The following is a 17,241-nucleotide window of genomic DNA, read 5'->3' on the forward strand; positions in this document are numbered from 1 at the left end:
AGGGAAAAAATCCCTTATATTGGGCTGAAGAATGGGCCCAGATCACAACCCAGATATATGGTTTGGGTTGGATTGGGCCGGAGGCAAGGCCTAGAGCCATATCACATGGTCTGGGTTAAATAAGTAATACATGGATCAAGGCTCGAGCAGGAGATCCAGGTTGGGTCTTTTCACAGGTCGGCCTGTGAAATGATGCAGTCCGAAGCAATGGAAGCAAGATTCAATCAGCAAAATGAAGCAATATAGAAACTCATGGCAGACATGGAGACCCTTCGACAAGAAAAGACTGCCTTACGAAGGAATGACGAAGAACATGAGCCGGACCAACAGAGCCACCACTCTGGGGACCATCCTCAACCTAATGCAACCACTATAGATTAAGAACAACACAGAGTCAATTTGCAAATCCAGATAGAAGTAGCAAAGCAGATAGGTCAATCCTCTACAGTGGACCAGCTACTCACCATCACTAAACTACTGTACAGTACTGGGATTTTGGCGGTACCTATACCTCCAAAGTTTAAAGTTCCTCAGATAGAGGCATACGATGGGTCAAATGACTCATTAGAACACTTGGAAACCTTCAAAACCTATATGACTCTCCAAGGCTTCCCCAGTGAGATAGCATGTAGGGCTTTCCCCCTCACTCTAAAGGGGTAGCACGAGTGTGGTTTGGTTCCATACGACCGAGAACCGTGGATAGTTTCAACGAACTAGCACGTTAGTTCTTGACACAGTTCATGGCCAGCCAAACGAGGAGAAGACCAATTGCCTATCTGTTGACTGTTAAGCAAAGGGATGACGAGAGCCATAAGTCATACCTCTCGCAGTTTAACAAAGAACGGATGACAATGGACGGCCAAGAAGAAAAAATCACTCTGGCAGCACTGTCAGGAGGGATTTGGCCTCGTAACCCCTTAATGACAAAGATCGCCCGAAAAACCCCATCAACCTTGAGGGAATTTATGGACCGAGCAAACGGTTACATAAACGGAGAGGATACACTCCAAGTGTTAACGGCACACAGAAAGAGTGACTTAGAGAGGGCGGACAAGAAAACAGCAAACCAACATCAAGGGTCAAACCAAGTGGTCTACAAGAAGAGGACTTATGAAGCCAAGGGCAAAGGAAAACCTAGCCCCCGTATACACACTAATCTGACGGTAGAAGTTGAGGAGGACTCGAGTCAACGAGAAGAGCAAAGACAAAGTGTGTCACGCCCCAAATATTGTTGCTTCCATAGGAGCAGTGGACATAGCACGCAAGATTGCTATACAAAGTGGAGAAGATTTGACGGCCCAGAAATTCATGCTGACCGATATAAAGACGAGAGGGATGAGTCGCAACGAGACTACCTTCCCTACTCTTGGAGAAACTAGGACCAAAGCCACGTTCGAAGAAATCAGGATCGAAGCCCCATTTGGAGGAATTAGGGCCCAAGTCGCAAGATTTACAGCTCGACCGGTAAGGACTAGAACCTTGCTCAGAGGAATAATAGAAGCCCTGACAGAAGAAGAAGCACAAACCCATGTGAAGAGAACTCTCGTCAAGGAAACTTGAGAAGAGAAGAACCTCCCATAGTCGAAATCAGGACCATAGCTGGAGGATATGCTGGGGGAATGACTTCCTCTGCACAGAAGGCCCATGCAAGAAGGGCTAGGTACGAAGAAGTATTCTCTGCCCAACGACCATCCCGTAACAACAGAGACCCATCCAGAGAATATCTTGTAACGTTTAGTGAAGAAGATGGAGAAGGTTTGTTGCGCCCTCATGACGATGCACTGGTAGTAAAAGCACAAATTACTAACTATCGGACTAAAAGAATATTGATCGACAATGGCAGTTCTGCCGACATCTTCTTCTGGGAAGCATTCATTAAAATGAGAATCACTCCCGATAGATTGCGGCCAGCACCAACGCCCCTCAAAGGCTTCACAGGGGACACCATCCAACCAATCGGAGCAATCGCTCTATCTGTATTGGTGGGAACGGCTCCCAAAACAACATCTCTCATGATAGACTTCTTGGTGGTGAAGGCCCATTCTTCTTACAAAGTGACCCTCGGACGTCCATCCTTGAATCAAATGAAGGCTGTAACTTTCACATATCATCAGAAGGAAAAATTCCCGACCTCATAGGAAAAATACGTGGCGAGCAACAGACCGCAAGAGATTACTACACCCGGGAGATGAAGTCAAAAGCAATAGTTAAACAAAGTCTTGAGCAAGGCCACAAGGAAGTAGCCATGTCGCCACCTCGGGCTCGAACGAAACCAGACCAAGAGGTAGGGGACGAAGAGGTACTAAGGCAGGCGGAACTTAACGAGGCGGCCATACCTCCACCTCCAGTTGTAATAGAACTAGATAGAGAAGTAAGGGACGAAGAGGCACTAAGGCAAGTGGAACCTAACGAGCTGTTACTTTTGATATCGATGGATCCTGAAAAACCAGAGCGGACTGTGCAAATGGGATCCAAAATGTCCACCAAGCTAAGCCAGTCTATGAAGCGACTACTTGTCGAACATAGTGATGTCTTCGCTTGGTGCCATGAGGAAATGCCGAGTATCAATGGATCGATAATAGAACACCGGCTTGGTGTAAATCCTGAGGCAAAAAGAGTCAAGCAAAAGCGCCGTAGTTTCAATGCGGAGAAATATGCTGCCATTGTTGAAGAGGTGGAATGCCTTCTAACTACGAGGTTCATTCGGGAAGTTCACTATCCCGAATAGCTCTCCAACGTTGTGCTAGTAAAAAAAACAAGTGGGGAATGGAGAATGTGTGTCGACTTCACTGACTTGAACAAATCATGTCCTAAAGATAGTTTTTCCCTTCCAAGGATAGACTTGATAGTGGACTCGATGGCTGGGCACACCTTGCTCAGCTTCATGGACGCATACTCTGGCTACAATCAGATTAGGATGAGCCCCAATGATGAGGAAAAAATGGCATTCATCTCCGATCGACGACTTTATTGCTACAGAGCAATGCCGAAATAGTATTTTAACAAATGAGTCCGGCCCTGCAATTTCAAAGTGGGGGACATGGTTTTGAAACAAACAGGAGTTACAACTCAAGATTAAGGCAAACTAGGTCCCAAGTTGGAAGTACCGTATCTAGTAACAGCAAATGGAAGACCTAGTTCATATCCACTTAAGAACCACGAAGGACACAAGTTACCACACCCATGGAATGCCGAGCACCTAATGAGGTATTTTGTATGAAAAATCCAATCCAAGCCAAGCTCGAACAATGTAAGATTGTGATTAGTTGAAATTTTATGAACTAATTTCAAATGTGCATTATTGTGTCTCTTGTAAACAACCTAAATCAAATAAGCTCAGTCTCTGGATTGGCCACGAAGTATAAAGCATAGGAACCGAGCCATGAGCTCTGACTTGCTAACACCTATTCTCAACACAGTCTAAATGACTTGCCGAGCTTCGTGCAATATGAGATACATTGGTAACGGAGTAGGGCCCTCAGGCTCTGCCAACCTATAAGTGCCAATCCACGAAATATAAAGTACAAGAATCGAGTCATGAGCTGTGACCTGTTAACAGCTATTCTCAACACTGTCTAAATGACTTGTTGAGCTTTGTGCAATATGAGACGTGTTGGCGAGGGAGCAGGGCCTTCGGGCTCTGCCAACCTATAAGTGCCAATCCAGGAAGTATAAAGTACAGGAACCAAGTCATGAGCTCTAACCTGCTAACAGTTATTCTTAACTAAATGACGTGACAAGCTTCATGCAATATGAGATGCGTTGGTGAGGGAGTAGGGTCCTCGGGCTCTGCTAACTTATAAGTGCCAATCCATGAAGTATAAAGCACAGGAACCGAGCCATGAGCTCTTACCTACTAACAGATATTCTCAATGTAGTCTAAATGACTTCCCGAACTTGATGCAATATGAGATGCGTTGGTGAGGGAGCAGGGCCCTCAGACTCTGCCAACCAATAAGTGCCAATCCATGAAGTCTAAAGTACAAAAACCGAGCCATGAGTTCTGACCTACTAACAGATATTCTCAATGCAGTCTAAATGACTTGTCGAGCTTTGTGCAATATGAGATGCGTTGGTAAGGGTCGGGCTCTGCCAACCTATAAGTGTCAATCCACGAAATATAAAGCACAGGAATCGAGCCGTGAGCTCTGACCTACTAACAACTATTCTCTCTAAATGATTTGCCGAGCTTCGTGCAATATGAGATGCATTGGTGAGGGTGAAGGGCGTTCGGGGCTCTGCCAACCTATAAGTGTCAATCCACAAAGTATAAAGCACAGGAACCGAGCCATGAGCTCTGACTTGCTAACAGCTGTTCTCAACGCAGTCTAAATGACTTGCCGACCTTCACGCAATATGAAATGCTTTGGTGAGGGAGCAGGGCCCACGGGCTCTGCCAACCTATAAGTATCAATCCATAAAGTATAAAGCACAGAAATTGAGCCGTGAGCTCTGATCTGATAACAGATATTCTCAACGCAATAAAAATGACTTGCCAACCTTCGTGCAATATGAGATGCGTTGGTGAGGGAGTAGGGCCCTCGGGCTCTGCCAACCTATAAGTCCTAATCCACGAAGTATAAAGTATAGGAACCGAGCCATGAGCTCTAACCTGCTAAATGACATGCCGAGCTTCGTGCAAGGATGCAGAAACAAACGGACAGGTATACAAAATTAGTTTTTGTACAAACCAGGCCTTCGCAGGATACAAGCTCGGTCGCCCAATTGTACGAAGCAACAATTAACAAAAAAACGGAGGCTCGAAAAAACTTCACGCTTGTGGATCTTTCACAGCTTGGATTCAAAAAGCTCAACATACAAAAGCAAAATAAAAACAAAGATTGTTGTGCGGTAAACGCCTGAAGATAGGCTCAGCAAGTAAAGGACTACATAATACATCGGGCAAAAAAGGAGGAAAAATTAAAAGTTTCGAATCAGCAGAACCCAGACAAACCAGAGGTATATTATTTTGTGTGAAGTTATCAAAATTATATCAAAAACCCAATGTAGGCCTAAAAACACCAAAGGTAGTGCACAAACTGTTAGCATACCTCCATACAAATATGAAGACTCGACAAGGATCATGATCGGTGCGAAGAGTTGCCACTCAACGAGCACCCCTACAGGAGTACCTTATCATTAACCAACAAGATTGTTGTGCGGCAAACACCTAAACATAGGCTCAACAAGTAAGGGACTACAGAATACAACGGGCAAAAAATGAGGAAAAATCAAAAGTTTTGAATTAGTCGAACCCAAACAAACCAGGGGTAAATTATTTTGTGTGAAGTTATCAAAATTATATCAAAAACCTAATGCAGGCCTGAAAACAGCGAAGGTAGTGCATAAACTGTTAACATAACTCCATACAAATATGAAGACTCGACAAGGATCAAGATCGGTTTTAAGAACCGCCACTTGGCAATCACCCTTACAAGGGTACCTGCTCGATAACCATCAAAAGGGTCTCACTTGCCACTCTGTTAGTGTTGAATCTCCACTAGCAATGAATGGAGTTAAATAGTTCAAGTAAAGAAGAAAGGCTAGCAAATACAATAAGCAATACAGTAACAAACAAGAGATGTATGCAAAGTTAAAAAAGCGCCATTTCCATTGCTGTCGTAAAATAAAATAAAAATAAATAAATATCTCTATGAATTTTCAGCCCACAAGTGTGCTAAAAATTTGCGAGGTACTGTGAAGGGAGAAAATCCCTTATATTGGGCCGAAGAATGGGCCCAGGTCACAACCCAGATATATGGTCTGGGTTGGATTGGGTTGGAGGCAAGGCCCAACCATATCACATGGTTTGGGTCAAACAAGTAATACCTAGATCAAGGCTTGAGCAGGAGATTCGGGTCAGATCATGCCAATGGGACAGAAGACGTAGGCAAGACTTGAGAAGGAAGGAACATAGCATACGACCACCAGGCGGGAGTGTCAGTAAGATGGAAGGGACATAAAGCATGCTGCATTCAATGCAGACCAGAGCAGAAAGCATGCTGCATTCAATGCGGCCCAATACAGAAGACACGCCGCATTCAATGCGACCCAAGACCCGAGCAATGCACAACAAGCCTGAGCCCTTCACAATTCAGCAAGGTGACGACCTAGGAGCAGCTAACAACACAAGCATATTATCCCCTACTATGCAACATCCCACTATGGTGGGGACCTGGTCAGTAACTATAAATAGGACACTACCAGCAGCGAACAAGGTAATCAGTCAATCAATCACTATCACCTTACACTCTCATCTTCATTTCTGTTTATCATCTCCTTCACCATTACTGACTTAAGCATCGGAGGATCAATGAACCTCGAGGTCCCCCCCTTTAGTTACTATGTAGGTGATCACTCAAATACTGACAGCGTGAAGTTGCCCAGGCTCCGCGAAACACGACATCAATGCCAACTATAATAAAATACTCCAATTATGATCCTTCCCAAATAATTGTCAGAGCAACTAGAACCCAAATAGATAACGTAAATTCAACGTACAAGTTATTAAATAACATAACAATATTTAGGTAAGCTAAAAATAAGGTCCATAACTATACTATCAATCTTCACATAGCAAATCCTCTTGCCCAACATTAGATAACTCTATATTCACAAATCTCGAGTAGATGGATTCTCTGAAAGAGTAAGAAATGTAAGGGGTGAACCACCATGCGCTCAGTAAGTAACGTAGTTAATGGGGGTCAGGGAAATGACAGTTTTATTATACCCATAACATCAACCACAAAAATATAAGTGAGCCAAAATATATTACCCATACCACATGACAATGGAAAAATCACCAATAAAGGTACGAGGACATCTAAAATACCATACAGATATCATAATATTTTATATCTCACAGATATCAATGTGCCACACAAACATCATCGATACCACACACAGAAATCAATGTCATGGGTAGATAGATAAAATATATTACTTGGCACCCAAAAGAATTATATCGAGATATTTGAGATATAACTAACAAGTACAATTCACACAATGTATCCACTGCAGTAAGTAGGTCATAGAGTTGAAAAAAAAGGCGAAAGAAAAATCTAGGAGAGAGAAAACACCGCCACCCTCACCCATCATAGATCGGTGAGTGACACCTCATCGCTGGCACAAACAAAGTCGGAGGGCCCCGGCGACTTTGCCAAGTGCCGTCCGGCGTGGGTAGTCTTTGTGGTGACTAGGTTTTTTTCACAAAATCTGTTCTGACATTTTTACAGAAGCAATATCGACCATCAATCCTATGCTCCCGCCATCTCCACAACCACAAGCAAGTCCAACAGGCTCCGGTGAACCCATTAAGGGCCCTCTTTAGTTTTACCGGTACAAACCTGGTATCACCCACTCACCGTTGGCTCCTTTGGTCGTGCCATCTACACAGAAAGAGTCACTGCTGGGAGTACTCCAACGCCAAGATCTATTCCCGTATTTCTTTAGCTGTGTTCTTCGGTGCACTAGATCTATCTTGCGTTGTGCTTTTATCTCTACATGAACATTTGTTAGGAATGAAGCTGGGGAAGACCCTGCATTTGGTACCGAAGCTTTGAAATTGGTATGGGTCAGGTAGTGCATTTTTGGGTGGAATCAAAGGCTTTTGAGTTTTTACCAAAAGCATGGAGGTCCTCATTGAAAATTGTGGAGAGGAGCAGAAGAGTTTGGAGGTCTCTAGCTATGGGACGTAGTCATATAGGATGGCTAGTGGCCATGGTGCAAGCAATATTATAGGCAAGGAGAAATTTGGAGTTCTCAAAACATTTGCGCGAAGGGAACAAAGCATTCGTGGTTCAACGATGCTCCAATGTACATGGTAGGTATGTAATTGTCACCGAATATGGTGGAGGAGACCAACATTGTTGTAATCATTCCTGAAGAGTATGAAGGTAAGGCCTGGAGAAGTTTGCTGTTGAATTACACAGAGCTGCGTATATGTTTTTTTCCTTTTATGCTGATAGGTCAAGGAAGGAAAGCCAGAAAAGGACATATTATCATGAGAACATCAACTTGGTGAGGCAATCGTATGTGGCAACTTTGAAGACGGGTCAAGCTTCAGTGACTCAGAGTGAGGGGAACTGTGTAAGTGGTCTACAGATCATGTAAGCCCAGAACCAACTTGTTGAGATGCACAAAACATTAAAGGAGATGGAAACCCAGCTTGTCAAGTTGAAGGCAGCGATTGCTTTCTTGGCTTCAACTGGAGGCAACATGGTCATAAGAAACAAGCCTAAGATAGGCCCGAATCCTTTAAGCTCAGATAAAGGAAAATGGAAAATTGGATTTGGCTCTGTCCCTATAACTAGATACAGGAGAGTGTGGCAGGTCAAAAGGAAAATCAGGTTATTTGAAGTGGGTTCTACGTCAAGTATTAGGGTTGAGACATCCTTAATGGAATGCCCTTCGCCATAGGTGTTACAGGAAAGACTGATAGTCTGTGTTACACCCTTGGTCAGCCTCGAAAAAACTCCCACGTCAAAGTTGAAAGATAATGGTGTAATGTCAATGTTTGAAGGAGATGTAGGGTCCATCGAAGTTGCACGTACAGGGCAGCTAGAGGTGAAGGGACTTGATGCCTACCCAGAATCTCTAATGGAGAGTTTCAATGGAGTTGTTGATGAGGCACAAGATTTGTATAAGGGTTTGTCATTGGTGCCTTGCGAGGGTGATTGGGACCTGGTGTTCAGTTGGGAACTATGTCAGTGGAAGGTGTTGTCCCCTTGGTATCTCTTCCTCCACTAAACAATATAACTGGATCATCATCAGTTTGGGTTTTGCATAAGGTTAATGAGATCCAGCATATCGTGGGACTCTCACATGGAGGATGTGAAGATCAATTTAGAGCACTACTCACTGCGATTGAGGCGAGCCACTCGCGTGATACCAAATCAAGTTTTAAGAAAAGCAGAGAATTGAAGCGTCTTTTTTGGGGAATCAACTACGACACTAAGGATGATAGCTCAAGTCGAGAGAAGATAAAGGAAGGGCATTATGAAGACATTTTCAAAGAGGGTGTTTCGGGTAGAGTATTAGTCTACGGGAATTAATGGGTTGGGGTTGGGAAGGTGTGTTTTATTCCAATTGGGGCTTGATATATTTTGGGTAGTTTTTTTTTACAGGCTTTTTGGGGTCATTAGGAGCTCTCTAGTATTGGTTAGGCATTTTCTTATATACATCCAGTGTACTTGACTACTCCTATTGATATATATAATATTTTTACTTATAAAAAAAAAAAAGTATGATTCACAAAATTTGTACAATTTCCCATAGGCATATCCAAAATAACACAAACAAATGTACATAAATAGATATTTTGAATCTAACTTACACAAACTTAAATTAACAAGAGTTTTTAGATTTTGTAAAAACCTATTAAGAAGTTACTTACCTCGTTTGCTCACCAAAAATTGACACTTTTGATGTACAAAATAATCACTCAAAGCCTATATCAAAGCCCAAAAAGAAATTACAACCCTTCTAAATTTAATAGTATTTCCATAACTTAATTACTATGAAATCCTGCAAACCATACACATATTTTAATGTAACCTACAATAATTAAGAATTCAAGAGTTCACTACTTAATAATTCTGGACAAGCCTTTTACTATTATAGGTTTCCTTGCACAATGCTGACTACTCCATTTAACAATTACTACAACTACTGAAGTCTCATTTATAGCTTTTTCTTAAAATAACTAATCTAATATTTTTCAGTCTAGAATATTTCTTTCTAATACTATCTACATAAAGAATATTTCTAAAAAATGAGTGAGATAATCATTTACCTCGATTTCCTCCCCTGCCCAACACATGGTGAATCTGCTGACCAATCACTTCAACCTTTTGGACATAACAATATTGGGTGACAGAAATCATGTACGGAGCTTTTTGCCACCGATTAGTTTTAACTGATTTTAAAAAATGAAGAGAGAGAGAGAGCTTTTCCTAGTACAAGGTTTCAATTTGAGAGATTTTGATAAGAGGTTGGAGAAGAGAAAACTGAGAGAGAATCCATGTGTCCGTGAAATATGGGTGGAGAAGAAAGCGAATGAGAGAGAGAGGTGTGTGTGTGTGTGGAGACGGGTGCGGGAGGAGTTACGAGAGAAAGAAAGAAAAATGGGGAGAGAGGGAGAGAAAAGTGGGGAGCGGGAAGTAAAGTGAGGGAGTTACCGTTGCTAGCCTTTTTTTTTTTTTTTTTTTAATCTTTGGGTGTTACAACCCCCTCCCTGTCAGGGGGTGGGGTTTCCCCTCAAGATCGGACCCCGCACCCCGGGTAAAGCTCCATCCGGGTGACAAGGGATGGATTTAGAACCCTGGTTTGTCCGCCTCCCATGTAGCCCAAATGGCCCACAACCTATTTTTAGGCCCAAAAATGGCCCAAAACATGAAACATTTTGGCCCAATTTTTTCTTTTAATAAAAAAGTCTAAAAAGATTTTAAATTTATATTTTAAAATTTATATATAATATCAAATTAAAGTGAGGTTTGGATAGTAAGTTGAAATGAGATGAGTTGAGATGGAATGAAAGTTAAAAGTTAAATACAACATTATTATAATATTATTTATTATTGTTTTGGGATCTGAAAAAATGGAATTATTTATTGTATTTTATGTGAAAATTTGAGAAAGTTGTAATGATGAGATGAGATAAAATGAGATGAATTGAAAGTGTTTCTCAATCCAAACCTAACCTAAATAAAGGATGTTAAAGCATAAAAAATAAAAATCTAAGCATTCTAAACTATTACAATAATATAAATTAATCTAAAAATATAACAAATTGTCAAATAATTGAAATGAATAATATTAGAATATTACAAATTGTATCTAGTAGACTAGCAAAATGACTTTGAGTCATGAGAATGGAATTCTGGAGTGGTGGGCAAGTGAAACCGAGATTATAAATCTTGAAACATTAATAGGAAAATAAATTAGAATTACAAACAATATAATGATACATACATATGTAAAAAAAAATGTTAAAAATATAAAACTACAAGTACATACCAATTGAGACTATCAAGAATTTCAAATTAGATCATTGAGAATTTGAGATTAGGGTTGGAATTTGGGCAAGTGAGGGTGTGAGACTATAAGACCTAAAAAAAATAAGAAAAAAATATCGTAAATACAAACATTATATAGATATGTGAAAAAGTTAAAAAATTAAAATTACAAACGAAGATGAGATTGAGATCAAGATAAGATCATTGAGATTGGACATTTGCAATGAGACTATAAAAGCTTAAAGAAAACACAAGAAAACTATTTAGAATTACAAACAATAAACATTATATACATACTACGAATAAATAAGAGAATCATTACACAAACTAATGGTAATAGTGGATCTAACTACGAAGTCATATTGCGGCTGATGTAGATGTAGAGGCATTTGTCGAAATTGTTTGTACAACAATATTATAGCAATATCAATGGTAAGAGAGATTACTGAATGCAAGCTGATTACCACCCGTCTACTGCTTAGTCTCCACATAATCTTCCACATTTGAAATATAAATTTGCTTACCTTTGATTCAATTTTGAGTATAAATCAATGCATCCACAATGGTAGGAGACAATAAACTCCGGAATGGATACAATATGCGTCTCTCGGTGCTAAAGCTCGACTCTGAGGCTGCAATAGTAATAGGGATAGCCAAAATATTGCAGGTTATGTCTCCAAGGATGGGATGCTTGACAACATTGACCTTCCACCAAGAAAAGTTATCAAACCCCTATGTAAATGGGTGCATCTCTACTGTCAAGTATCTATCCAACTCTAATTGTGTGTTTGAAAGTTGATGAAACTTGACATCGTGGTAGGTGTAGGTGCTGGAATATTACCATCTCTGAGTGTGGTGAACTCATCAAACAATCTTTTAAGAGTTTCCCCAGTCCTTACCGCAATATGATCTGCCCATGCCTTTCCGTTCACCAATTTCAATCCATACACGATGCCATCAATTTTGTATTGGAGGTTAAGAACAATAGCCACATATAGGAAAATATTTAACCTACTCAAATCCCCCAATACTTGTCATACGTAGTCCACATGCTCATTGTCATTTCTCACAACTAGTCACTCTCGCACATTTGATTCAATTATTCTTTCACCTGACATACTTGCTAACAAGACTCATTAGATGTAATATACAAAGAATTGGAAATGGTGGTTGTGACCTCATAGAAAAACCTAAAAAAATCCTACAAAAATCCCAACAACCACCCAATCATCATCATTAGGCTTGCCCAATCCCCCCCCCCCCCCCCAAAATCACTAAAATGGTTGACAAATTGTATGTCCTTCTTACCCAATAACTTAAAGGCCTTTTTAAACTCCTAGGTCGTCTCAACATTAAGAAGGTTGAGTTTCATCTTCAATACACAACCCCTTCTTGCATTCAATACCTGTTGCTCTTACATCTGAATTTATCAAGTCGTATCGATGAGGATCTCACAAACCTCACTGCAATTCTAACCCTTGCAACCGAATCATACACATCTTTTAAACCTTCAGTTACAATAAGATTTAGAATATGTACAACACATATCACATGTAAGCAATCACTGCCCATGATTGTCTCTCTCTAAGCTTATTCTTAAGATACCCTAAAGCAGTATCGTTAAAAGAGACATTGTCAACTGTTACTGTGACAAGCCACTCCAACCCCCACCCATCTATCGCAACTTTCCAAGGTCTTCCCAATGTTAGAAATTTGAAAGAACTTGAGAATTTTTTTATTTAATTAGCAATTAGAATCTACAAAATGTGTTGTCAAAGACATAAAATTAAAATTTTGGGTTGATGTCTATGTATCAGTCGTGAGGCAAACTCTTTGACCCCCTCAATTGGTTTTCTCAACAGTTCTCTATGTACACCATAAAATTTCATAATATCCTTCGCCACCATATGGCGAGAAGGAATGTCAAAACTAGGTTCCAAGTAGTTAGAGGATGTTTGAAACCTTTTATCTTCCACAAACTGAAAGGGTAGCTTGTCTTCTATCACCATACGAGTCAAGTATCTCCTACACTCCTCCGGATCATAATTAATATATCCCTTCAATGTCCCCCCCCCCCCCCAACTACTCCCATCCGTCATTTTTTCTTAAAGTCCAATCTCAAGTCTAGATTGACTATTTTCTTATAAAAAACTTGTAATTGGATTCTTTTAGCATTGCTTTTCTAAGTGGACCTCCAATTGAGATATATCATGTCTCCTATTGTGACATCTATACACTTTACCAGAATGGTTACACTTAGTTTAGAGGTTATCGGGGCCACCATCCTGTATTTTGGTGAAGTGAGACCACACAATTGAAACTGGTTTCTTACTTGGTTGGCTCATGGCTAGAGGATCAGGGATATGAGTAGTAGTAGGAGATCGGTAGGGTCAAGATAGCTAGCACTAAGGCTAGTGGTTGGGTGCATCTCACTATCCATACCTGTTGACTAACAAAAACCTGATTCAATATTGAAACTCCCCAAAACATATTGTAAAATTAATTTAGGGGTTGTGAAATTGAAACCCTAAACTGTAAAAAGTTTTAATTTTGAAACCCTAAACTAATTTAGGGTTCTAATCTGAAACCCTAAATTATGTTAGGATTTCAATATATTAAACCCCTAGATGAAACCATGTTTTGGGGTTTCAATTTTGAAGCCCCGAATTTAATTTAGGGTTTCATATCAAAACTCCAAAGTAATTTAGTGGTTCAATCTAAATTCTAAGTTAATTTAGGGGTTTGGATTTAACCCCTAAATACTCAGTAACAGACCATACAATTCACACAAATCTTCACAACACACAGTTCACAATCTCATCCTCTAACTCCATTCATCAATCACATCCACCACGTCAACACACAATTCTAAATAAACAAGTAAAAAGTCCAAAATTAGAGTATAGGATATAATTTCCTCAAAAGGTAAAGTGGTTATTTGTTTGACTAATACACTTTTCCAACTGTTCAATTATAAAGCCAGATAAAAAATACAAACTCCATCACATTATCCGTCCTTGCAACCTTCTCTCTACTCCAAAGGAATACATGTTGTTCTCGCACTAGGGGCAGAAATTAAAAAGGTGGAGCTCATGAATTGAAATAGAAAGAGATCGCCGATGAACTTAAGAAGTGTTGGTGATTATCGTTAACATTTCGAGTTTTTTACTTTACTTTTTGGATATGAATGTATCCCAAATACTAGATTAAGGAAAAATAGTAAGATATATGCGAGAATAGATGGATTGCCGTTTTGGCGAAATTAGCAAGATGTGATACCCCACTAGAAATACAAGAGCTAAGGGATTCTTGCGACAAAATCTTGGATTATATGACAATGGTCATGAGGATTAAGATCCTTAAAGAGCACCAACCTTGTTTGATTTAATTGAGGCATTTTGATCATAATTTGATAAAAAAAACTTTCACCATTGCTCTAATAGGAAATTTTGGAGATTCATAGAGCACTAAATTTTTTTGTGGAAATGTGATGCGAAGTGGCCAATGGAAGGATGGCATGTGGCATGAGGACTTGCCACCTCAATGGACATGGTAACAAGTTCTTACCAATTCTTGGAAGCTAGATAGACAAGGGAAGGCCAAAGCTAAGTAGAACTTGAAGGTCCAAGCTTGTTAAGGAAAGTCCCAAGGTAAGGCCCAACTTAGAAAGCATATGAGGCCCAAAGAGAGGCCCAACATATTGGCACATGAAGCCCGAAGGGAAGTCCAAATCTGAGGCCCACATTAATAACATGAAGGAAACTTAGGGCCCAAGATTTTCCAAACTTGGAGACCAAGCTTTCTTTAGATTCTTATCCAATATTGGCTAGTCTAACCAACACATCACACTAGAACATGGAGTTGTCGAGTTCTTCATACAATGTGCCCCTAGAGTTTTATTTTTTGCAAAGTTTCAGCCTCATCATGAGATTAGATCACATTTTCATAAGCATCTCATTATGTTATAACATTAAGCATCACTTTTGTCATATGCATCACTTTTGTCTCTAAGACAACACAACAAGATTAGGACTTGGGCTGCCGGCCACTTCAAGCTATCCTTTTCCCACCTTTTTCTGCAAAAACAAGACACTATCATCAATTCAGATCAGCAGAATTCAGACCTAACGTTAGGATTAGGTTCAGCTCATCCATGGTTATTCAAGTTTCAAACTCGTGCATCTAGGAAAGGGAACATGAGCAGCCAAGTATGCCAATACTTTCCCATATTTTTCTACATCAACTCAGCCCCTATCCCACACCTCTTGAGCTATCCTTTAGGTTTTGAAAAACTTCACAAGCCACTCTCATGTCAGCCCAAGATCACACCTTGCACTTGTCTAGTTTGATTGAAGAAGGTGATGGTGATCATGTGCTCTTCTCGGCTGAAGTATCCCACTCAAACTCTCTCTTCTTTTCCCTGCCAACCATCAGCATGTGTCCTCCATTCAGTCATCAATTTTCATATTGGGAAGTCATCATGTCAACACCTACAAGAGCACTTAGAACATAGCACAAACAAGAGGCAAAACCAAGGAAGGTTGGACTGGTTTGAAGCGAAAACCAGCCAGCTTGCAACTGGTTTTGTTTGGGAAAATGAAACCCTTTTCACATGTGAATCTGTAATTCCTACACTATTTTCCACTCACTTGGTCATTGTCCATAAGGTAAGAATGAAGCATACACACACAGCTGCACACCAACTTGTAAAAATGCAATCACCCCATTTCACCGAGGCCATCTCCAAGCTTGTCTTTCTTCTACTTCACAAACCGAGCCATATGACTTCACCCTCCCTTCCTCTCTCCACCCCACACCATCACCAAGTGTAACACATGTTCTTGTGAGCTAAACATCCATATATCCTTGAGAAGAGAGTGAACCCGAGAGATAGTCTAAGTACCCTTGGAGAGTTGGTTTATGTGATCATCAAAGCTTCAGTTGGGTGACTATATCTTTCATACTCATGCTATTTGAAGTTAGATTATCATGTGAAGCTACGATTTAAATCATGAAAGCTGAGATTTGAGTCAAGTCTTATGTGATATATTCTTGTAAGCATGATTTCGGTACAATCTTGAGGATTCTAGTTATAAACTCATGTTAATCTTGATATATGGTAATGAAATGTGTTAATATGGTATTAGCCACTTTGTTAAAGTCTGATTATGATGATCAAGAGTGTATATTTCAGAAAAAACAGCATGTCATATTAAGGATCAAGTTTAATATCTTAGTTTGAGCATTAAGCATGATTATCAGATATAGGGTTTCAACATGATTAAGGTTCATCCCATCATATCTTGAGTTATTCACTTAGTCATGCCTATTTACTATCTAGACATAAGAACTTAGTATGTTAGAAAGTAGGATAAGTGATTTGTTGGAGTTCTTAGTATTCACATGCAGAGGAAAAGCTAGAAAAATCATGCTAAGTCTTGGTTTGTGATTTGTGGTTCTATGATGGTGTTGGTCACGTTATATGATGATATGATTATATATGACATGAATATAAGATGCTAGCATGTTAATAAGTTTTGATAAGTGCTAACTTTCGGATCAAAAGAACTCATTAAGATCATAGGCTTAAATCACACATAGTGAAATTTGGTGTATTACATGTCTCGGGTTTGATGAGTTTCTTATGGTTGATATTTGATTCACGTGATTCTAAGGTCATAAATGGATTTAGAACAAGAAATACATGAGGTTTTTGAAGTTTTGTAAGACTTGAGACCGAATTCAAATTTTCATGATTCCTAATCTTAGAATATTAATTTCAGTCACGACGATTTTAGAACTCAATGAATTTGTAAATTGACCTCTAACTTATTCTTGGATAATGATCATATGGTTTTGTATAAACGTCACATTCATATTATAAATGTTATATTTTATCATGAAATGTAATATAATGTCATAAGCATTTTGTCACTTCCATGATCACAATCATGACATGATATGTGTAACTTTTTCTTAACGCGTAGAAAAGTGATATTTGGCATGATACATGAAAATATGTCATTTTTGCATGAAACTTGTTACATGTTACGAAATTAAACACATATCATGAAGTATGTTTTTGTCATGAGCATAGTATGAAAATATTTTTATCACAATCCAATATGAGGGAGGATGGGAGATTATCTTAATGAAACTTCTATGTCCACTTTAGAGTGATTAAGAATAGAGTGAAATCTTTTAGGTTGATGAAAAATGGTCAACG

Source organism: Juglans microcarpa x Juglans regia, chromosome 6S, assembly GCF_004785595.1.
Source record: "Juglans microcarpa x Juglans regia isolate MS1-56 chromosome 6S, Jm3101_v1.0, whole genome shotgun sequence".
Classification (NCBI taxonomy): Eukaryota; Viridiplantae; Streptophyta; class Magnoliopsida; order Fagales; family Juglandaceae; genus Juglans; species Juglans microcarpa x Juglans regia.